Genomic DNA, 25392 nt, shown 5'->3' on the forward strand with positions numbered 1-25392 from the left:
ATTCCAACTATATAACACTCAGGAAAATGCAAAACTGTAGAGACAGTAAAAAGATCAGTGGTTGCCAGGGGTGGGGAGGTGGGAGGGGTGAATAGGAGGAGCACAGAATTTTTAAGGCACAGAAAATGTTTTGTGTGATACTATAATGATGGATATATGTCATTATATATTTATATAACCCCACAGAATGTAGAAGGAAGAATAAGTGAACTTGATAGATCAGTAGAAATTATCCAATCCGAAAAATAGAGAAAAAAAATATTGAAGAAGAAGAAAAAGAAATACATTGTAAAACATCAGGCATACCAACATACATACAATGGGAGACAGAAGGAGGCAGATTTTCTTTTTAAGAAATAATGATTGAACACCTCCCAATTTTTATAAAAACACTAATCTACACATCTAAGAAGCTGAACAAACTCTAAGTATGTTGTAAACGAAGAGATCCACATTGAGAAACATCACAGCCTGATTATAGAAAACCAAAGAAAAAGAGAAAATTTTGAAAGTAGCAGGAGAAAAATGACATGATGTCAAGGAGACCAGGACAAGGCCAGGTGTCCAGCCAGCCAGAGATGTGTCACTGGTCTGGTAACCCAGAGACACTCTGGTCCTGGTCCCCAGTTGTGTTGGTCACAGGTACGATGTGTAGGCCACTTTTATATTATTTCCCCCATGCCCTATCCACCACCAGCTTGGGATCATATTGTGGGGCTTGGGGCAGAGTTCAGGACACTGGTAGTGAAGACAGAGTCATCCTGGTCACAGCCCCATGCTACTGCAAAACCAGCTCCCCTCCCAACGACACAGATTAACAATAAACTTCTTATCAGAAACTATGGAGGCCAGAAGGCAGGAGGGTGACATTTAAAACACTTTAAGAAAAAGCTGTCAACCACTAATTTTATAATCAGCAACACTATCCTTCACAAAATTAATAGAAAGAAAGGCATTCCCGGATAAACAAAGAGAATTAAGAGAATTTGTTGCTAACAGGTCTATATTACAAGTACTAATAAAGGAAGCTTTTCAGGCTAAAAGAAGGAGATGATGTCAGTTATTTGAATGCACAAAATGAAAATCACTGGAAATGGGAAATATGTAGGTCAATGTAAAATATTAATGTTATATTAATTATACATAAATAAATAAATATATTGTATACTCTATTGTATCTTGTTTTAAAATGTTTACATTGCATAAAGCAATAATTATAACACTGTATTGCTGCATTTTAACATATATTGATGCAATGTATACAATAAGAGAAGTACAAAGAGGGGATAGGAGTGTACGTTTTGGTGACATGAAGCTGTTCACCCACAACCTGTTGAGCTCGCATGTGCGGGGGGTGGGGCCCTGTGGCTTCCCTCTGCTCCTCCAGGCCACCGAGGTGCGCATCAACCCCGTGGAGTCGACCCCAACTTTGTGGCATGTATGATAACCAAGGTGGAGTGGGCAGCGCTTCTGTAGGCAGCGGATACCTTGCACCTGGTCGAGGTACCCAAAGAACCAATTGAAGGGTATGAGCAAGATGAGAAGTTCCCGAGGAAGACGCACCACATGCTGCTGGAGGTGGATGTGCTGGAGGGCACCCCGCAGCGCGCAGAGTCTGAACGTCTGCATCCCATCAGTCGTGGGATCCGCAGCGTGCTGCTGAGTGAGGAGGAAACCGAGACTTAATCGTGCCAGTTGGCTGGTTTTTCATTCTGTAACTGTGTATCTCTTGATTCAAGGTCATGTGTATCCCCAACCCTTGACCCAGTGAGACGTGAAACAGTGTTCTTGAGCTCGATATATATTTTTTCTCATTAAAGGTTCAAAACCAAAAAAAAAAAAAAAAAAAAAAAAAAAAATGAGCCTGTATTAATCTGAAATAGATTGTGATAAATTGAGATGCATATAAGAATTGTTACAGCAACCACTAAGAAAACAACTAAAAAATATGGTACAAAGTCTATAGGGAATTTAAATAGAAACCTGAAATATTTATGTAATACACTAGGAGGCAGTAAAGGAGGAACCCAGGAACAAAGGAGGCAGGGGACACAAAAACCAAGGAGGAAAATGACCTATATAAATACAATCATATAAATAAATTACATTGACATGAATAGTTTAAATATCCTAATCAAAACGCAGAGATTATCGCCTTGGAATTTTTTTTTTTTTAGAGCAAGAGCCAACGGTATGCCATCTATGGAAAACACATCTTAAATTCAGACATGAATAGACAGAAAGTAAAGGATAAAACAAGATTTACAATGCTAAGTAACAATTGAGCTAGAGTGGCTATATTAATCTATGACAAAATAAACTTTGAAACAAGAAATATTACTAGAGATGAAAAGGGTCAATATAAACCATAAAGATATAACAATTACAGGGGCGCCTGGGTGGCGCAGTCGGTTAAGCGTCCGACTTCAGCCAGGTCACGATCTCGCGGTCCGTGAGTTGGAGCCCCGCGTCGGGCTCTGGGCTGATGGCTCAGAGCCTGGAGCCTGTTTCCGATTCTGTGTCTCCCTCTCTCTCTGCCCCTCCCCCGTTCATGCTCTGTCTCTCTCTGTCCCAAAAATGAATAAACGTTGAAAAAAAAAATTAAAAAAAAAAGATATAACAATTACAGGTTTATATGCAACTATTTAAAAAGCCTCAAAATACATGAATCAAAACATGATGGAATTGATGGAGAAATAGACAATGTAACAACTAGAGATTTCAATAACTCTCAGTAATTGACAAAACACTACACAGATATTCAGTAGTGATATAGAAGACTTGGACAATACTATCAACCAACTTAACATATTTAGAACACATTATCCAGTTATTAAGGGATGCACATTCCTTTTAAGCAGACATGGAACATTCTCCAAGGTAGTCTATATGTTAGGCATAAAACAAGGCTCAATAACTCCAATGGACTGAAATCATACAAAGCATATTCTCTAACCACAACAGAACTAAGTTAGAAATCAATAACAGAAAGAAATCTGGAAAAACCCAGTTATTTGGAATTTAAATAACATACTTCTATATAATTAATGGCTCAAAGAAATAGTCACAAGGGTAGTTATAAAGTACTTTGAACTGAATGAAAACAAAAGCACAATACATCAAAGTTTATGAAATGCAGTTTGAACCAGCATTAAATGCCTATATCAGAAAAGAAGAAAAGTCTCAAATTAATAATTGACATCTACATTAAGAAACTAAGAAAAGAAGAGTAAAATAAATGACAGGAAACAGAAAACAATGAAATCAAAAGTTAGTTCATTGAAAAGATCAACAAAATTGACAACCTTTAGAATAACCAATTGAGAAAAGAACAGAGAAAAAGAAAACAAGCAAAATCAAGAGGAAAAGAGGGTACACATTACTAACTCTACAAAAAATAAAAGAATTATAATATTATGAGTAACTTTAGACCAAAGAAAATAGACAACATGGATAAAATTAACAGATTCTTAAAAAGAAATTCCAAAAACTCATTCAAAAAGAAAAATAAAATTCTGAATAGACCTATAACAAGTAAAGAAATTGAATTCATAATTAAAATCTTCATACAAAGAAAACTCAACTTGGCTTCACTGGTGAATATGATCAAATACTTAAAGAAGAAATATTACCAATTCTTCACAAATTTGCTCAAGATACAGAGAAGAAGGAAGCATTCCCCACCTCATTCTATGAAGACAAAATTACCCTGATAACAAAGGCAAAGACATTACAACAAAAGAAAACTAAAGACCATTATCCATCATAAACATAAATATAAAAATCTTAAACATAACATTATCAAATTAAATTTACCAACATATCAGCAAATTACATACTACACCAAGTATATTCTTACCCTGTGGTTTACCCAAGAATGCAATAAAGAGCGTATATGAAAAATATACAGCTTCTATCATATTGAAGGGTAAAAGACTGATTCTCCCCTAAGATCATGAATTAGGCATGAATGTCTGCTTTCAACAAATCTATTCAACATAATACTGGATAGTCTAGATAGTAAAATAAAGTCCCTCCAAAAAAAGAATAAAAGAAAAAAGGCATTAAAATTGGAAATAAACAAATATAACTGTTTTTTTTGACAAATGACATGATACTATATGTAGAAGATACCAAGCAATAAAAAAAGAAAACTTAACATTATATTATATTACAATATAATATCTAACAAGTTTATAAAGGTCACAGGATCTACGATCAGCATACAAATATCAGTTGTATTTCTATGTACTAGTAATGAAGAATTCAAAAATGAAATTAAGAGAACAATTCCATTCACAATAGTATCTAAAAATAATACAATAATGGAATAGAATACAGAGTGCAGAAATAGACCCACTGATTTTCAACCAAGTATGGCCCACTGATTTTCAACAAAGATGCAAAAGTAATTAAACGGAGAAAGGATATCCTATTAAATGAATGGCACTGGAACAAATGGAACTCATAGCAAAAAAAAAAAAAAAAGAAAAAATCATACTTTATACAAGAATAATTAACTCATTGGGGAATCATAGATCTAAATGTAAAATGTTCCTGGGGTGCCTGGGTGGCTCAGTCCGTTAAGTGTCCAACTTGGGCTCAGGTCATGATTTTGCGGTTCGTGAGTTTGAGCCCCGAGACGGGCTCTGGGCTGACAGCTTGGAGCCTGGAGCCTGCTTCGGATTCTGTGTCTCCCTCTCTCTCTGTTCCTCCCCCACTCACACTCTGTCTGACTCTCTCTCAAAAATAAATGAAGATTTAAAAAAAACCTTTTTTTTAATGTAAAATGTTCTAGGGAGTTCAAGGGATTTGGAGTCTGATTAAAGAAAAAGACACGACTGTGAGAGGCAGAACACATACACTTTATTGAGTGGAGGTTGGATAGGATTGCGTAAAAAAAATTTCTCACAGTATGAAACCATCCAGAGGTTGGCTATCAATCAGATGGGAGAAGGGCAAGGGGACCGTTGAAGAAGAAGAGAATCAGAGAGGGTGGATGCATGCCTAGCTGCTGTCACTCAGCCATGTAGCAGAGTTTCTTGGTCAGAGAGCTCCTTGGGGATTTATACCTTTTCTAATGTTCAGCAGATGCTGGGTGAGGTTTCACAAGGTATGCACAGTCAGCAATCTCTACATATGCTTGTTTAGGGATATTTTTAAAAATATCAGGGTGTGTAAAAACTTACACCGATGGGCTTTGGAGCTACTAAGGCTCAGCCTGCAGTGAAGAAATAAACAACCTAGGGGGCCAATAAACAGAAACCATCTTTGGGTCATTTATATAACAAATGTTAACCTATAAATTTTTAGAAGAAAATACTGGAGAAAATCTTTGTGACTCAGATTTATGCAAAGAGTTCTTAGACATGACACTGAAAGCAAGATCCATTAAAAATAATTTAGTAGGTTGAACATTAAAACTTTTGTTCTATGAAGGACCCTATTAATGGAATGAAAATACAAACTACAGACCAGGAGAAAACATTGGCAAATCACACAACCTGGAAAGTTGGTGTATCTATAATATAGAGAGAATTCTCTAAACTCAGTAAGAAATTAAAAAAAAAAAATTCAAACAGAAAATGGACAAAGATTTGATGAGAAACTTCATAAAAACAGAGAAACAGCAAGTAGGCACACGTTCAACTTCACTAGCTATTGGGCAAAGACAAACTAAAGCCAGAATGAGATGCCACTGCACACCTATTAGAATGGCTAAAATTAATGCTGACCATACCAAGTGCTTACAAAAATGTGGAACAGTTGGACCTCTTACATATTGCTGGCTGGAATGCAAAATGGGAGAGCCGCTCTGAAAAAACAGCACGGCAGTTTCTTAGAAAGTTAAAGATACACTACCATACAATTGAGAAATCACACTCCTGGGTGTTTATCCTAGAAATATAAAAACATGTTCATACAAGAATGTGGACGTGAATGTTCACAGCAGCTTTACTTGTAATAGCCCCAAATGGAAACAGTCTAAATGTTCTTCAATGGACAAATGGAAAAACAAACTATGTACATCCATACAATGAAAAATTACTCAGCAATGAAAGTAAAGAACCTACCAACCCAAGCAACAGCATGGACGGATCTCAGGAGCATTATATTAAGTAAAAGAAGCCAGACACAAAGACGACGTGTTGTGAAATGCCAGAAAATGTAATTTATAGAGACAGAAGCTGATTAGTTATTGCACAGAGCTGAAGTTGTAATGAGGATTAACTGCAAATGTGCATGAGGGACCTTTGAGGGGTGACACAAATGGATTATGGTAATAACTGCACGACTCTGTAAACTTACTGAGAATCTTTCAATTGTATGTTTCCAATGGGTGAATTATTCCTAAGTAAAGTTGTTTTTCAAAAGCATAATTGGCTGTATAAAACATGACAATGTAGAATAAGATTTATAATATATGTAAAACTAAAGTGTAACTCACAATAGCACAAGGATAGGGAGAAGAGAAATGGAAGTATACTCTTGTAAAGTTCTCAGACGTAAAATGGCGTAATATCACATGAAAGCAGACTGTGATAAGTTAAAGATCTATATTATAAACCCCTAAGTTGAAATAACAAAACAAAGAGATAACTATAATATGCTAACAAAGGAAACAAAATGGAGTCATACCCCCCCACACACAAAAAACTCAATCCAAAAGAAAGCAGAAGACAAAAAAAAAAAAAAAAGGAACAAAAATAGATAAGACAAAGAGAAAAGAAATAGCAAGATTATAGATTTAAATTTAACCATATTAATAATCATATTAGATGTAAATTGCTTACATACACCAATTAAAAAGCACAGACTCTCAGATTAGATTTAAAAAAAACCAAGACTCAGGTATTTGCTGCCCACAAGAAAAGCACTTCAAATATTAAGACACAGATAGGTAAAAGTAAAAGGATACTACCACTAATGAAAAAAAATGTAGGGTAGATCTATTAAAATCAGACAAAGTATATTTTAAAAGAAAGAATATTACCAAAGGTAAATAAAATCATTTCATAATAATAAAGGGATCAATTCATGAAGAACTCATGACAATCCTAAACAGTATGCACCTAATAACTGAACTTCAAAATTCATGAAGCAAAAAACCAATCAAGCTACAAAGAGAAATAGACAAATCCATGATTAGAATGTATTTCAAAACCCATCTAAATAATTTATAGAACAAAGAGAAAATCAGCAAATACACAGAAGATTTGACCAGCAATAAATCAACTTGATGTTAGTGCACCTGTGTGGCTCAGTCAGTTGACTCTTGGTTTTGACGCAGGTCATGATCTCATGGTTGGTGGGACTGAGCCCCACAGCAGGCTCTGTGCTGACAGTGTGGAGCCTGCTTGGGATTCTCTCTCCCCCCTCCCTCTCTCTCTGTCCCCATACCCCCACTTGTTTGTGTACACTCACGTTTTCTCTCTCTTCAAATAAATAAATAAACTTTAAAAAATAAATAAACAAATAAACTTGATGTAACTGACATCCTCAGAGCACTCTGGCAAAAACAGCAAGATTTCACATTCTTTTTAAGTCCACAGAACATTTACCAAAATAGATCATATTCTGTGTAATGAAATAAGGTTCAATAAATTTAAAATATCTGTGTCATACAAAATACACTCTCCGACCACAATGGAATTCTAATTTTGTTTGAACACAACCATGATAAAAATATTTTAAAATCTAAAACAAGAAAGAAAGAAATCAACAACAGAAAGATATCTAGGGGTGCCTGGGTGGCTCAGTCAGGTGAGCGTCTGACTTCATTCAGCTCAGGTCATGGTCTCACAGTTTGGGTGTTTGAGCCCTGCCTCGGCTCTCTGCTGTCAGTGGAGAGTCCACTTCAGATCCTCTGTGCCCTTCTCTTTATTCCTCCCCTGCTCATGCTCACTCTCTCTCTCTCTCAAAAATGAGTCAACATTATTTTTTTAAAAAGATAACTAGAACATCCTCCAAATATGTGAAAACAAAATAAAACACTTAAAAAATAATACATGGCTCAAAGAAGAAATCAGAGAAATTATAAAATTATAAAGTGTTTTGAGCTAAATGGAAATGAAAATGTAACTTTTCAAAATTGGTTGGAAATGGGAAAAGGAACTTCAGTGCTTACCTCAACCACAAATTCAAAAATTAGGTCAGAGACCTAAATATAAAACCTAAAGTGTTAAACTTCTAGAAGAAATCATAAGAGAAAATCTTTGTGATCATAGGAAGCATAAGATTTCTTTCACAGGAAACAAAATGTAGAGACTATGAAAGAACATAAAAAGATAGCCTTCATCAAAATAAAAAACATCTGCTGCTCAAAATATAGTTAAGGAAAAGAAAAGATGAGCCCCAGACCGGGAGAAAATATTTGCAAAACAATATCTGACAAAGGACTCATATTCGGCATATTTAAATAACTCCCAAAACACAACAGTTTTAAAAGCCTGGTTTAAAATACTGAGCAAAATATTTGAACAAACATTTCACCAAAGAAGATATATAGATGACAAAATAGGCACATGAAAAGATGCTCATTATAATTGGTCTCTAGGGAAATGCAAATGAAAACCAAATGAGACACCACAACATTATTAGAACGGACAATTTTTTTTAGCTATCAGTACTAAGTGCTGGTGAGAATATGGAGCAAATATATGTCTATACAAGGTGATGGTGTGAATAGAAAATGCCGTGACAAACAGTTTGACCGTTTCCTATAAAATCACACACACAATTGCCGTATGACCCACCAATTTCAATCCCAGGTATTTACCGAAGAGAAATGAAACATTTGTCCCTCAAAGACCTGTTCACCAATGTTTATGGCAGCCTAATTCATAATGGCCCAAACCAGGAAACAACCTGAATGCCCATGGACCGGTGAATACATAAATGGTGGTGGAGTCTTATAATGAAATACCACATAGGAATAAGAAGGAAGGAACTACACAGGCAACAGTATCAACAAAGCTCAAGTGCATTATGCTGAGGGGAAAAAAAAAAAAAAAAAGCCAGACACAAAGGTTCTACACAGTATGATTCCATTTATATGATGATCTGGAAAAGGTGAAACTATAGACATCAATCAGATGAATGGTTGTCAGGGGATGGGGTGGAAACAGGGCATCAACTACAAAGGAGACAGAAGAACTTCTTGGGACAATGGAAATACCCTGTTACAGATGCTAGCGGTGGTTACATGATCATGGATGTCAACATACACCAAACATTCTGTCTAAATGAGGTGAATTTTATTGTACATAAATTGTTCTTGACTTCAGAGAAAGAATATAGGGAAGAAGGTATGCTGACTGGGATGCCTGGGCAGCTCAGTCGGTTGGATGGCCGACTTCAGCTCGGATCATGATCTCACAGCTCATGAGTTCGAGCCCCACATGGGGCTCTGTGCTGACAGCTCAAAGCCTGGAGCCTGCTTCGGATTCTGTGTCTCTCTGTCTCTCCCCCGCTCACATTCTGTCCTTCAAAAATAAACATTAAGAATGAATAAATAAACACATACATACATACATACATACATACATACATAAATACATACATAAATACATAAATAAATATTGGCTAAAAATTTTCAGTACTTAAAAAAATCATAACTCTTTATTTCAGAAATTTGTTCTAAGATTAGAAGAGGATAAATAAAAATAAATTCACAATTTAAAGCATGCTAAGACTGTGGAAGTGAAAAGGCAACAAGAAAACCTTAAAAAGCTGTGGAGGGAGCAGGGGGTTAGGTATTCAGCAAAAGAAGGTCAACAAAATTACCTGTAAATAGACAATAATTAGATTGATGGGACTTTTTGACAGCAACAGAAGTCTGATGGCATATCCTCAAAGTTTTGTGAAAAAATAACTTCGAATCTAGAAAAATCTATCCATCTGAACTACCATTCAGAGTAAGGGGGATAAAGGATAATTTTTGATAAACAAAGATGGAAAGAACTTAGCACTAACAAACTCCCACTGAAAGACTTAACTAAAGGCTGTAGTACTTTTACAAAGTAGGAAATTGAACTCAGCAGGAAGTAGAGAGATGCAAGAAATGATGGTAAGTAGAGAAACTGGCAAGCACATCAATAAACCTAAGAGTAATAACAACAATAACCACAAATGTTGGGGGAATAAAACAAAATGGTGGCATATTACTTAGCAATAAAGAGGAATGAACTATTGATATACTCAACAACACGGAGAGATCTCAGGTACACTATGCTATGTGAAAAGAGCCAATTTCAGAAGGTCTCATGCTGTATGATCCCATTTATATGACATTCTCAAAGCGAGACAGTTATTGAGATAGAGAACAGATTCGTGGTTGCTGGTGAAAGAGCGGGGGTGACAGTAAGACTAAAGGGAGTATCACAAGGGAGATCTTTACGATGGTGGGTCAGTTCCGTATCTTGACTGTGGTGCTGGTCACACAAATCTACACACGTGAGAAAACGACCCAGAACTGCAAACAGACATTGAACCAGTGTCAACTTCCTGTTTTTGATATCGCACTATAGTTACATAAGATGTAACTTTTAGGAGCGCCTGGGTGGCTCAGTCAGTTAAGCATCTGACTTCGGCTCAGGTCGTGATCTCGCAGTTCATGGGTTTGAGGCCCATGTCAGGCTCCTGGCTCAGAGCCTGGAGCCTGCTTCGGATTCTGTTTCCCTCTCCTGCTCACACTCTGTCTCTCTCTCTCAAAAATAAATAAACATTAAAAAATTAACGATAAAAAAAGATGTAACTTTTAGAGGGAACGGGTGGGCGATACAGGGATCTCTCTGTATTATCTTTGCAACTTCCTGTGAATCTGTAAGTATTTCAAAAAAGTGTTAAAAAAAAACTAAGAGGGAGCCACTAAATAATAAAAATATGGAAGATGACAGGGGAGATCAGAATAAACCATTTTAAGGTCTTCCTAAGTTCGGGAAGAGGACGAAGACATTCATTAAGTTTAAACCTAAGTCAAATATGTCATGAAAAATTTAAGGAAGACGCTAAAAAAAATAGAAAAAGAAAGTATAGTTTGTAAACCAGACAACGATGGGGGAATGATAATAAGGAAAATAATTCAGGAGAAGCAGTGAAAGGAAAAGGAAAAAGAGTAAAGTGGCTTGCTAAAACATATATTCAAAAAAACTATAACTCTAATACTAGTAATAATGAGTCTGAAAACATTTTAAAAAGTAATCCAATCCATAATAATAACAAAAGAATTACAGTATCTGTGAAGCATCTAAATGAAAATTATGTGTGGCCTATGAAGAAAGCTACAAATATTTATCTGGTAAGTTCTGTTAATAGTTATCCAGCCTTGAGAGATAAGGAAAGAAGCCTGAGTTCCAAATTTGTCCATGAACAGCATGTGCTTGATAAGGAAGCAAAAGTAACCATCTTGTGCTGGTCTGCAAGCCCTCACTTTTCAGAATGCTGTAGTAGTTTCTAATGTATCGAACGTTGACTAACTGACTAAGATAAAGGATATAAGCCAGTGAGTGCTCTCAGAAAGCCGTGTGAGGAGTAAGCAGTCTGTACACGTTAATCCCTGTTTGCGGTGTCACAGGCCCGAGGCGACTGGTGAGTCGAGAGCTCCTACTTTCTCCCTGCAGCAGGTGTCAGTTCTGATACGGTCCATGGCTCCATGAACCCTCACCGTCGCCCCACGCAGAAGATACTACTATTGTTCTCCTAGAAGATACCTGCTGTTACTTGCAAGTGAGGAAACTGAGGCAGAGAGCGAGGTTACGCAACCTGCCTGAGGTTTTTGGGTTTTGAACTTGAGAAGGCTGGCTCCAGTGCCCATGCTCTAAATGCCTCTGCAATCTAACTTTTTTTTTTTTTTAATTTTTTTTAACGTTTATTTATTTTTGAGACAGAGAGAGACAGAGCATGAACGGGGGAGGGTCAGAGAGAGAGGGAGACACAGAATCCGAAACAGGCTCCAGGCTCTGAGCAGTCAGCACAGAGCCCGACGCGGGGCTCGAACTCACGGACCGCGAGATCACGACCTGAGCCGAAGTCGGAAGCTTAACCGACTGAGCCACCCAGGCGCCCCTGCAATCGAACTTTTAAATTAAAGTGGGAGGATAAATCTGGCTGGTGAAGAAAATACCAGTGGAGTCAGACCAGCCCTAACTGCTATCTCAAGGTGCAATAAACAGTGTGATATCACATGAAAATAGACAAAGGGAATTGGTAGAACAGAACCAGTAACTGAGAGATGGGATCTACCATGTATATCAGTTTAATTAAAGGTGTACCTAAAATCAGATCTAGTGATTTTAATAAATTGTGTTAGCACAATGAACTGACAACCGCAAGAGGAATGTAAAGATTCACTCCAAGAATTTCTCTTTTTGCCGCACACAGACAGAAATCCCAGCTGGAATAAAGAGTTAAAGGAAACAAGACTGTATCATTAAAAAAAGAGAACAAGTATTATTAAACATTTATCAACCTCTTGAGGTAGGAGGAATGCTTATGTAATAAATCACAAAGGGAATCAGCAACTGAGTTGATAACATAAAAATGTAAATTTTCTATTAACTGAATAAAAACTCAGAAAGAAAATTCAGAGATAAAGGCAAACAAAAAAATTACAACAAACATAATTCAGAATCATACCGAACACAACTGTACTATTATGTCATGGTGCTTTAGATCTGAAGGATTGGTTGGCATCTTTAAAACAGAAAGAATTTTCAGAAATCAAAGAGCAAAATACTCAAACCCCAGAAGAAAAATTGACATATGCAGGAAATCTACAGAAGAGACACTAAAGGTCAAAAAAGTTATTTTTAATTCAGTAAGAGATGCAAATGAAAACAACAGGTTGTTTTACATTTCCCCTTGCTGACAAAGATTGCTTTTTAATAATGATAGTAAGATTATAATATAGATATAAACTCAGGCAAGCTTTCTGTAATGCAATTTAGCAAAACAGTATAGTTACATTGTGTGTGATTTTGAATTAGGCAAGTTAAAGAGCAGGATATAAACACCTTAAGAAAATTGTACTTTATCAGCACTGGATGTTGTATGTAAGTGATGAATCACTGAATTGTATATTGCACTGAAACCTGAAACCAATATTGCAGTGTATGTTGGCTAACTAAAATTTAAATGAAAAATTAAAAAAAAAAAACTAATTTAAAAAGTGTACTTTATGTGCAAAATTTGAAATAATACAAAGCCCAGCATTTTCAGTTCTTGAAAAACAGCAATATTACAGAGCTTTCCAACCAAGTGAATTGTAAACAGTGAAATAGCATAGCACTTAGGAGTGGGGACTCCAGAACCAGGCTGTCTGTGTTTTAATCCTGCCGTTTACAAGCGACACCATTTACAAGCTCTGTAACCTGGACAAGTTGCTTTATCTACTTGTGTCTTGGCTTCTTCATCTATGAAGTGGGAATCATAATAATCACCATCTTATATGACGTCATGAGTATTAAATGAGTTAATATACTTAAAGTACTTAGAACACAGCCTGGCATGTATATTACATAGGGTTTGTTTTGACAGTGAGGATGGGAAGGATGATGATTGATGTTGCCACATGATGGCACCATGTTAGCAGAAAACAAATAGACCCTTTGACTATCGTTTGTCATTATCCTGGGACCCATATTGCTGCTAAATGCTAGAAGTTCTGCAGATGACTTTAGTGGATACTTATTACTTTACTATAATACACAGTAAAAATAAGTCTATAATAAAAAGTAATTGTTAAACTTGAATGTTAAACTATTTGTATATTTATAAGAATGTTTGTTAAATAATAATACAAATGGTAACCCCCAAAACTTTAAAATGGAAGCTAAGGGCAAATGGGTGGCTCAGTCAGTTAAGCGCGTAACTTGATTTCATTTCAAGTCATGATCTCATGGTTCATGAGTTCGAGCCCTGCATTGGGCTCTGTACTGACAGTGTGGAGCCTGTTTTGGATTTTCTCTCTCCCTCTCTCTCTGCCCCTCCCCTACTCACTCTTTCTCTCTCTCTCTCTCTCAAAATAAGTAACTAAACTTAAAAAGCAAGCCATTATGATATACTACACCTTTTGAAATTCATATCAGAAGAACGCTGAAAAACAAAGAATCATTAAAGCAAAAATACACCACAACTCTTAATGATTTATGCACACCAAGAATACCCTCTCCCACACACTTTACATTTATTCCAATGGGAAATAAGTCTTGGATTTGCAAGGACTTCAGGAACACTCCCGTCACACAAAATGCAACCACCTGGTAAAGGCAGAACCAATAAGCATGCAATGATCAAGACCCTTTATGTACTGGCATAAAAACACATAAAGCAATTGCTATAAAATTTTCAAGGAAGAACTGACAAAAAAAATAAACTAACAGACTTCCTGTTTTAAATAAATTAGGTATACCTAGAAAATACCCATTTTCTATTTATCTACAAAGAAAACCTCAGAAAATTTTCAAAAATAGAATTTGTACAGGCCTGTGTTCTCACCACTCTATCACCAGAAAAGTTTAAACTCTTTACAAAATAGCTCCTGGATCAGGTTGGAAGTAAAATCTACATATTGAGACAATTTAGAAAATGGCTCCAAGCACAACAAATAGCAAATTTCACAGAATGCAGTCAAAGCTGTATTCATGTGAATATTCATAGTCTTAAAATGCTTTCATTATTAAACAAGAAATGATAAAACATTCAACATAGGAAGCTATAAACCTATAGAAAAAGAAGTAAGTGATTACAGTAAGGAGAAACTAATACTTAGAAAATATAGCAGAACTCGTATATCTGAGAACTAATTCTTGGAAATGGCCAATTAAGCAGAAGATAAAATTTAAACAGAAATGAGAGAGAGAAAATACCAATAGGAAACCTTAAGAATAAAAAAATAAAATTCGTCTCTCAGAAATCTCACTTTTAAGTATAGCCCTAAAATTCCAAGTAACATTTAAACAAACCTAACAAAGTGGCATATTAAGAGAATCAGAGCTACAACAAAATGAAGTTTAAGAATGCAAAAATAGGGGCGCCTGGGTGGCTCAGTCGGTTGAGTGTCCGACTTCGGCTTAGGTCACGATCTCATGGTCTGTGAGTTCGAGCCCCGCGTCAGGCTCTGGGCTGATGGCTCAGAGCCTGGAGCCTGCTTCCGATTCTGTGTCTCCATCTCTCTCTGCCCCTCCCCCATTCATGCTCTGTCTCTCTCTGTCTCAAAAATAAATAAATGTTAAAAAAAATAAAAAATAAAAAGAATGCAAAAATAGTTCCATGTTACTAGGGCTAAATAGCAAAAATTTTGCCCACTTCAATAAAGGTAGAAAAGTATTTTATAAGATAGAGCATCTATCCCTGATTAATAAAAAATTTCCCAACAAAATAGGGATTGAAATACACTTCTATAATTTAGCAAAGAATATCCTTATCAAATAGTCGGCCACCAAGTAACAGTATACCTATCATTTAAAAAATGCTAGGGTGCCTGGGTGGCTCCTTTGGTTAAGAGTCCAACTTTAGCCCAAGTCATGATCTCACAGCTCCTGAGGTCAAGCCTGCATCGGGCTCTCTGCTGTCAGTGTGGGACCCACTTTGGAGCCTCTGTGCCTTCCTGTTTCTGCCCCCACCCACTTGCACACGTGTGCTCTTTCTCTCTCTCTTTCAAAAATAAATAAACATGTTTTTAAAAAGATTTAAAAATGCTAAAGGCAATCTCATTAAGATAGACAAGACAAAGAGGTCCATAATCACTTCTGCTATTTAGGATTATGGTAGAAGTTCCACGTACCACTGTAATAATGCAAGAAAAGTAAATGAGGCATTGCCTTAAAAAGGAGGCAGACTTATCTATATTTGCATACAACACAAATATATACCTTGAAAATGGACCAAAAAATCCATTGTAAAATGACTGAGACTAATAGCAGAGTTTTCTAAAATGTCTGATCACACTGGTTACTCAAAAGACAATGGCTTGAGGCAGAGTTTCAGTCTGCGACAAGGAACAGTTATGAAGATGGCTAGCAGTAGTGCTTGGGCAACGATGTCAATACACCTGATTCCACTAAACTACACACTTAAAAATGCTTCAAATGTTAAATTTTACGTTATATTTATTTTACCACATTTAAGTAAATGGCTTGGATTACTCAGAAAGAGACGGCCACTATGCAAGCACTTGATTTTTTTTTAATTTTTTAAAAATATTTTTAATGTTTATTTATTTTTGAGAGAGAAAGAGAGACAGAGCATGAGTGGGGGAGGGGCAGAGAAGAGAGAGGGAGACGCAGAATCCAAAGCAGACTCCAGGCTCTGAGCTGTCAGCACAGAGCCCTACGTGGGGCTCAAACCCATGAACATTGAGATCATGACCTGAGCCGAAGTCAAACACTTAACTGACTGAGCCAACCAGACGCCGATAATTATTTTTTAAGTAAATAGCTCATTTTGAAAAGTTAGTGGGGGAAAAAACATCTACTTACAATCAAGATGAGAGACAGAGAAGGAGGGAAAAAGAGAGGGAGGAACAGAGGGAGGATGTAGGTCTCACATGAGTCTAAAAATGCTATTAAATGGCATCAAAGACAACAGAGTAAGGAAAAAAAAAAAAACATATCATGCTCCCGGATGAAAACATTCAATATTTCAAAGACCTGAAAATTCCCCAAATTAATCTTTAAATGTAATTCAATTCTAGTCAAAATATCAGCAGGATTTCCCTTTCAGAATTTGACACAATAATTGTAAGGTTTATCAGGAATAATAAAGGAGTGAGAATAGCCAAGCAGATTTTGAAAATTAGTAATGAGGAAGGAGGAGACGTTCCAGAAATGCATGATGTATTCTACAATTTCTTTTGCTTCCTAGTCTTCTCTAGAAGACCAGAAGGTCAAGATTCTTCCAACTCACTCACCATTGTCCAGAGAAAGAAAAGGACATTGCTGCGAGCTGCTGAAAGTTCCTTTAACCCGGTAAACAGGCACCTTCAGTAGAATGTACTTTTAATATATTCTGTATTTTTTAATTTTAAAATATGACGCCACAATTGGAAATAAAATGACTAGCTGTGCTGTATACATTAACTGGAGTATATTAACAGAATGCAGTATCATAATATTCTGTGATTTTGACTCTGAGCTTTAAGGATATTCAAGCACTATCTTCTTGCACAATCTATGAAAATAAGATCCTTCTATAAAAATAAGTAAATTTACTATTGGCTACTGGGAAAACATAATCAGGGACAATTTCTAAAAGGGTGATGGTGATGGGATCAAATAGACCAACAGATTCACAAACAGAATAGAAAAGTACAGAAAGCACCAAGTACAGATACCAGGTTAGCATACAGTAAGTGTAGTGGTTTAAGTCCATACGAAAAGGATAAATTATTCGACATTCACCACTGAAATTACAGACAGATCACTAGTGGGGAAAATAAGGCTAGTTCTCTAAATCATGGTCTACACTAAAATAAATTCTAAATGGAAAATCATGGCACCTGGGTGGCTCACTCGGTTAAGCACCCGACTCTTGATTTCGGCTCAGGTCATGATCTCACCATCCGTGAGATCAAGCCTCCCATCAGGTTCTGGGCTGACAGCACAGAGTATGCTTGGGATTCTGTCTCTCTCTCTTTCTCTCAAAATAAATAAACATTTAAATTGAATAAAAATTTAATTCCTCCACACACCTAACAAATGTTTACCGGGTACAAATTTATGAGCTAGACCACTGTGAGGACACTAAGACAGAGAAGTAGGCAAGACCCCCAGGGTCCCCACACTCATGGGATTTACAGCCTATCTCTGGCCTAATGGTATGAGCCTATGACTTCAGAGTAACTGGTGAAATATTCTACAGCTAGGTATCAGGGGTCTAGTCCCAGCAACCCCAGGATTAGGTCATGTTTCACTATCCCACCACCCACCTTGTGTTTCTTTTGTCTGGTGAACACAGCCACCAGGTGATAACCCTTTGGCTCATTACCCTTCCCTTGGTGATGGTTTCCCATACACCTTTGGGAAATAATGGGTGGGGCGTAATCAAGCACTAGGATGTTAAAAACCCAGTTTCTATGGCATTTCGGGCCAGATGCTGAAGACAGAGAGCCGAAAGCTCACAAGAAGGTGGAGGGAAGGGATGTCCCAGAATTAGGGACAAAGGTAGCGACAACAAGGTAATGTATCTTGTCACCCTTGATAATGTTTTCTCCATTGGGGTCTGAATCAGAGGAAAAAAGAGAAATGCAGCTTAAAAATATATACATGAGTCCCTCTCCCTCTCTCCCTTCCTCTCTCTCTCTCTCTCCCCCCAATATTTGGACTGGGATGTTATCTAACAGGTAGGGTGTGAGGTGTGGTATGTGGGCAATAAAACTTCTCTGACTCTGCCTTCCAGTTGGTTCTCCCCTAATTGACATGGAAACCATAATGCAGACATCAAAGGTTGAGCTGCACAACTGGTTATTTAATTACCATTGTGATGATGCCAGAGAAGTGAAGGGTCAGGGAGTTCACAGAACTGGGGCCCTGACCTAATCTCAGGGATCAGGTGAGGCTTCCCTGAGGACGTTCAAGAACTCTGAGCTGGGAGCAGGAATGAAACAGGCAGGGTGACTCGGGTGAGGGAAGCATGTGCTGAGACGGTAGCAAAGCAGATGGCCCTCCCCACTGTGTGTGGGCACCACCCAATCCATTAAGGGCCTGAATAGAACAAAAAGGTGGAGGAAGGTGGGATTCACCCTCTGCCTGACTGCTTACGCTGAAACATCGATCTTCTCCTGCTTCAGTGCTCCTCATTCTCAGACCTTTGGATCTGGACTTGAACCTATACCCTCGGTTCTCTGACTCTCAGGCACTCGGACTACACCACCAGCTATCCTGGCTCTCCAGCTTGCAGACGGCAGGTTGTGGGACTTCTCTGTCTCCATAAGTGTGAGCTAATATCTTACGATATCTCTCTTTCTTAGCTTTTTTATTATAAGCTACATTGACTAATCCAAATTTCTATCTCAGTCAGAATACCATAGGCTGGACGGCTTAAACAACAAAAATCAATTTCGTACAGTTTTGGAGGATGGTTAGTCCAAGATCGAGGTGCAGGCAGACCCACTGTCTGGTGAGGGCATTCCTGCTTCCGTGCAGACAAGATTCACCTTGAATCCTCAAAAGGTGGAGAGCAGAAAGAGATCATCTCTCTGATATCTCTTCTTTTTTTTTTTTTTTTAATGTTTATTCATTTTTCAAAGAGAGTATGAGCGGGGAAGGGACAAAGAGAGGGGGCCAGGAGGGACACAGGATCTGAATCGGGCTCTGCTCTGAAAGCAGAGAGCCCGATGTGGGTCTTGAACTCACAAACTGTGAGATCATGACCTGAGCTGAAGTCGGATGCTCAACCAACTGAACCACCTAGACGTCCCGCATATCTCTTCTTAAAAGGACACTAATCCTATTCGTGAATGTCCACGCCCATGACCTAATTACCTCCCTGAATATCCAACCTCCAAACACCATAACATTGGGGGGTTAGGCTTCAGCATATGAATTTGAAAGGGGTTTGGGGACACAAACATTCAGGCCATCACACACACCTTGTTATTTTCATTACATCTAGTTTCATTTTTCACCATCTGACACCATGCTGTCTCTCTCACACTTGAATCTGTACCTGCAAAATTGCAAATAGTGTTTTAAACATTCAAAAAGTAATATTATATTTTATCAAATTAAGAACAGTAATGTATCTGGAGTAAAATACACGCTTGTATAACAAGGGGAGTTCTACAGAAACGGGCTTTTCTTGACCATGACCCCATTCCAATTCAAAGTCTGGTATCTGAGGAAAAAAGGTGATTTGTTAATTTCTTTTCAAAACTCTATTTCCATTGTGCTCAAAATGTCCTATTCTCATCAATTCAGAGGGGGAAAATGCAAATGATTACTAAATATAAAAAAATGCTTGGCACTCAACTAATCAAAGAAATGTAAATTGAAATGTTTATTTTCCACCTATAAAATTTGCAAATGCTTTTTAAATGCCAATCCTGGATATTGGCAAAGGTGAGATACAACTCCTATCACACTGCTCATGGTAGCACAAACTGAAAAATGTTTTGGCAAAATAGAGCAAGAGCCTTCAAAATAGTTACATCCTTTGACCTCCTAAATTCTCTGCTAGAAATCTATTGTAGAAATAACGTGATCAACGATTTATGTACAAAAAAATTCAAAGCAGTGATATAATAACAAAAGACTGTCAACATGCTACATTTGATAGTCTCGTCATGGTTTTCAAGCTGTGATCAGCAGAGCCCTAGCATTGAACACATGGGGAACTACTGGGGCCAGAAAGTGGCCACGTTGTTAGGACGCTGAGTTCAATATTTCTGAGTCAAACAGTTCTGCTTTTATCTGTTCTACATAGTGAGTTTCAGTTAAGATTCACTTTTTCGGGGGGCACCTGGGTGGCTCAGTTGGTTGAGCGTCCGACCTGGGCTCAGGTCATGATCTCGCGGTTCGTGAGTTCGAGCCCTGTGTCGGGTTCAGTGCTGACAGTTCATAGCCTGGAGCCCGCTTCAGATTCTGTGTCTCCCTCTCTCTCTCTCTCCCTCCACTCTGTCTCTCTCAAAAATAAATAAACATAAAAAAATAAAAAATTTTAGAAAAAAGATTCACTTCTTGTTGGAGGGCAGGGATAGTAATCATCAGTCTACCCTAATTAGAACATAGGATCCACGAAGAATTTGTCAGCAAGTGATATGCAACCAGATTCCCAAAACTAAGCACAGTGTTTGGCTCGCAGTAGGTATTAAACAAATAGATGACGTTTATTGCAGGTTTAAGTTTTCTTTTTTTCTGATTAAAAACAAGTTTGAAAAGTATTATAATCAGGAAACTAAATACCGGAGATTTGCAAACTATGGCCCAAGGGCCAAGACTGGCCCAACACTTGTCTTTATAAATAAGGTTTTATTGGGACACAGTCACCCACACTCATTCATTTACATGTTGTCTATAGCTGCCTTTGTGCTACAGTGGCAGAGTTGAGTAGCTGCAACACACTGTGTGGCCTACCAGGCTGAAGATATTTACTCTCTGGCCCTTTACAGAAAAAGTTTGCTATCCCTGCTCTACACCGTAAACTGCATATGGCCATTAAAAATAATGAAACAAATAACAATGAGACAATAACACAAATAAACACAGTGTGATATTGTGTTTTAAGAAGTTCAAAAGCACAAGGACAATGCCAAGTGTTGGTGAGAACGGGAGGTAACGAGAAGTGTCCTACACCACCGAGGGGAGTATAAATGGTCACCAGCACTGAGGAAAACAGCCTGGCATCATCTCCTGAAACTGTAGGCATGCGACCTACAGCTGACATCTGCAGGTAGATGGGTGCACAGAAACTTCACTCGTAGTGATTACCCAATGGAAATGAGGGCACATATGCGCTAACCAACATATTAAAAGAATGTTCATAACAACATCATTCGAAATAGACGCAAACTGGAAACAACCCAGACATCCATCAAAAGTAGAGTGGATAAATAGATTATGGTAGATGCATATAATGAGAAAAAACTTCAGTGCAAATGCATAAATTCTACACACAACAACAGAAATGAATCCCAAACATAAGGCTAAGAGAGGGAAACCAGATACAGAAGAATATAGTCCATAGGCTTCTAATTATAAGGTAAAGCCTAATAATCACAGAATTAACTTACAGTACCTGATAGGATAGCCTTTAACTTTGGACAAAAGGGCGAGGAGACAGATTTGCAGGGGGCTTAACGAGGGGCTTCAGAGAGACCACTACCTCTCCAAATTCCACTACCTTACCCAGGTAGTGTTCATGGGGGTATCCTCATATAACAATAGTTTACTGATCTGTGCACTTTTCAGCATATATGGCATACTTTGATTTTAAGAAATGCTTTAAAAATGAATGTATACTATGATCCTAATTTGGTTAAAGAAGGAAAGTGTGAGATTTATATCTGAGTGCATCAAAAAAGCAACCAATAGAACTACATCAACATCTTGAGAAATTAGATTGTGACTGCTTTTCATTTTCTCCCTCCATACAGTGCTCAAAATTCTCTGCAATGTTTAAAATATGAGAAACCCCTAAGAATGATATATCCACAACCCCACCGCTAAAGTTGAAAGAAATAAGCAAAAAGAGGTAAAATTAGCAAAGAACAGGTAGCAAACGTTGAAAATTTAGCTGACACTCCCAACTTGGAGGGCAGACACTGGAGGTGAGGGCAAGCCAGGGAGAGCCCGATACCCCATCTGAAGGCCCATACCCTACACCTAAGTCCCACGTCAGAGCCCAAGTTCCTAGCATTAGGAGCATTTACACCACAGAAATCGCTAAGTGCTACAAATCAGGACTTGACTCATCATTTCATTGATCATCTAGGCTTAAGGAAGTGATGGAGCAAATGCAAATAACCAATCATGCAAATGAAATTAAACGTGTATTGTTTCTGTAGTCATAATCCCATAAAAAAATGAAGGAAAAATTCTTCCGGTATTCACTGCTATTATCCAGTTCAGCAAAGGAGTCGTTCCTATCACGGACGAACATCCCCTTTGTCTGTCAGTTGTATCCTACTAATAAACATGAAGGAAAGTATCAACCAACCAATTTTTGGATTTATGTCAAAACTACACTTGCTGACCAGTGGCAACCCTAGGTTGGATATGGATACAAGAATTCGACACAAATCAACAAAAGCATGCTGTGAAAATCGGATGGCTTTATGGACTTTACAACGAGGAATATCGTGTCGTTTGTCACCAGCTGTAAAGTGTAAGCTACACGTCCTTTAAATCAGTCATGTTGAGTATAGACCTCCATACATGTTCCCAGAGAGCTAGTTGGTAAGCATATACTCGCACACCAATGCCTGAAAACAGGGTTTTCGACAGTAGAAGGAGGTTACTGAACGTGCAACAACATGATTTGCAAATGTCACCACGGCTGGAGAAGTCAAAGAGATCATGGGAAGGGGGGCGCTAGGGCAAAAATGTAAAGGTGAAGCGGAAAAGTACCCTTTCTAACTGGGCCTAACGGGAGCAAACAACTGAGGTTTTGTGCCCTGGTGGAGGGAACCCATGAGGTTAATTCCTCTTTCCAGTTCTGCCACATGTAGAGAAAGAAAGTAAGAAATTTGAGAGCAAGAAGGTTAAAAGGCCTTCTCTATAATTAGCTTAACAGGTAAATTAAGGTGCATACGTTCCCCGGGGCTAAGATGGAAAGAAGTGGGGTCCTCCAGCACCCCCTTAATCCTCTGCAGCCTCTGCTAGTCATCCAAGAAATTGCGCTCTTTCTCCCCTAATTACACTGCGGCTTAATGTGGGAAACCTGATTTCCCTCACATTTACACAGCCCTTTACAATTTTCAAATACAATTATATTAATTATCTCACTTGATTCTCATAACCCTTTTATGAAAGCAGGAATGGCTAAGTTTCAAAGAAAAATATTCCTAGGGAAAACTTAGTATTTTTGTGTGCTTAATTTAACTGTGGTTTTAAAGCCCGGCTCAAGAAAAAAAAGCTCCTTTCAAATCACCTATATAGTTCTTTGGGGACACTCCTATCTGGTTCCTTGAAGATGTCAGCATGGTTTTGTTCCTGAAGTACTTGCCCTTTATCATTCCTCCTGGGAAGAAAGACAAAACCACCTGATTACAATTAGCTAAAGGGCAACCATTAATTTTTTAAACCCTGTCCTCTGCCTTTATCCTGAAAACTTCTCAGAAGTAGACAGACTATCTCTTTTTTAGACCTCCATCTTAATTTTGTTCCTTAGTGAAGAAACTTAGGCACGGTACATGCTTAAGTAAATTGGGTAAGAATGGTTTTCCCTGCCTGACTTGTCTGAGTTACAAGAAAGGACCTTATTGGAAGGAGACACATCACGAGTTGTCCACGGCTGTAAAATTCCCAAGCAGCCTCATGAAGAAAGGCAATTCAGTCAGAGTCAGTGAGCGAACACGTACCGTTCCTGCTCAGAAAGGGTGGGGAGAAGGAAAAGAAGGAAGGAGGGGAAGGAAGGAGGGAAGGAAACAAACAGCTGTTTATTGACTTCCTACTACATGTTCCAGGAACTTTGACAGACAGCATACAACCTGACCAACTTGTCGTGGCCCCATTTTACAGATGAAAGAACTTAGATACAGAGAGGTTAGCTGTTTGATAAATGACACATTAGTTACAGACATACCTGTGATTTCAAAGACCATCCTTTACCGCTAGACCAGTGATTCTCGCAGTGTGGGTTCCAACCAGCAGCAGAAGGGCCACCTGGGAACTCGTTAGAGATGCAGATTCGCAGGACCCACCCCAGAACTTCTGAATCAGAAACTATAAGGGTGGGGCCCAACAGTCTGGTTTAATGAGCCCTCCCAAGTTATGCTGATAGAACACCTGCTCTAAAGCAAAAGTCAACAAATGTAAAGGGTCACACAGAAAATACTTTAGGCTCTGTGGGCCACACGGTCTGTGTCATCAGTATTCGACCCTGCCGTATTAGTGCAAAAGCAGCCATAGGCAATACATAAACAAAAGAGCACGGCTGTGTTTCAATAAAAATTAAGTGTTGGACAATGAAATCTGAATTGCCTATCATTTTCCTATATCATGAAATATTATTCTTTTAACTTTTTCTGAACCATTAACAAATACATAAATCATTCCTATCCCAAGGGCTGCAGAGAAATAGGCAGTGGGGAAAACCTGGCCTGGGGGCCTTAGCTTGGCACCCTCTGCTCCCAAGCTGGACTATGCTACCTTGCAAGTAACAACCCTCTAATCAGGACAAAGATAGGCTAACTCTCATACAAGGAAGAATGTTGTAAAGGTGAATTATAAAACATTCTGCGGTCCAATAGAGGCAGACGGCACATCTGGTTGGGGTGATGACAAAGACTTCCATGAAGCGGTGACAATCTGTGCGGGCTTTGTATGATGAGTAGGGGTTCAACAGGTAGAGACAGTGTAGATGGACCGTACAGAGGGGGCGGCTTAGACAAAGGGGTGAAGACTGGTGTGTGCAAGGCAGCCACTCCAAACTGCTCACTTCCACCCCAAATCCCCCAATCTCTTGAACTAAACATGCTTTTGGGAAACTCAAAGCTATTGTGAGTACCAGTAAACTACGGCATCGGGAAAGGGACAAATACAGCAACTGACATAAAAGCTGTATACGTGATAGTCATTATCAGTGATGTATTCCTCTCTCCCCGCAAGCCATGTGTTAAGGGGAGGGTGTCTTATTTCCTACAACAAATTATTCCTGGGTGCGAATTTGACTGTATGAAATACGCTCCCAAGTATCACGCAATGCCAAGAAATAATTTTCTTGAGATAGTTTCTA

General features: G+C 38.2%; 1 long non-coding RNA gene and 1 pseudogene across 1 annotated transcript; one reads left to right on the forward strand and one right to left on the reverse strand.

Annotated features, from left to right (window-relative positions):
• The first annotated feature begins 822 nt into the window (after positions 1 to 822).
• Positions 823 to 1828, forward strand: LOC123577676 (annotated as a pseudogene).
• Positions 1829 to 9434: 7606 nt separating this feature from the next.
• LOC123577678 lies at positions 9435 to 24427 on the reverse strand. The gene is made up of 3 exons (XR_006702013.1): positions 24241 to 24427; positions 23587 to 23676; positions 9435 to 9485 (listed from the first exon to the last, which is right to left on the reverse strand). It is a non-coding gene; the product is annotated as an uncharacterized LOC123577678 (long non-coding RNA).
• Between the last annotated feature and the right edge of the window lie 965 nt (positions 24428 to 25392).

This window comes from Leopardus geoffroyi, chromosome E2 (genome assembly GCF_018350155.1).
Source record: "Leopardus geoffroyi isolate Oge1 chromosome E2, O.geoffroyi_Oge1_pat1.0, whole genome shotgun sequence".
NCBI classification, from domain to species: Eukaryota; Metazoa; Chordata; class Mammalia; order Carnivora; family Felidae; genus Leopardus; species Leopardus geoffroyi.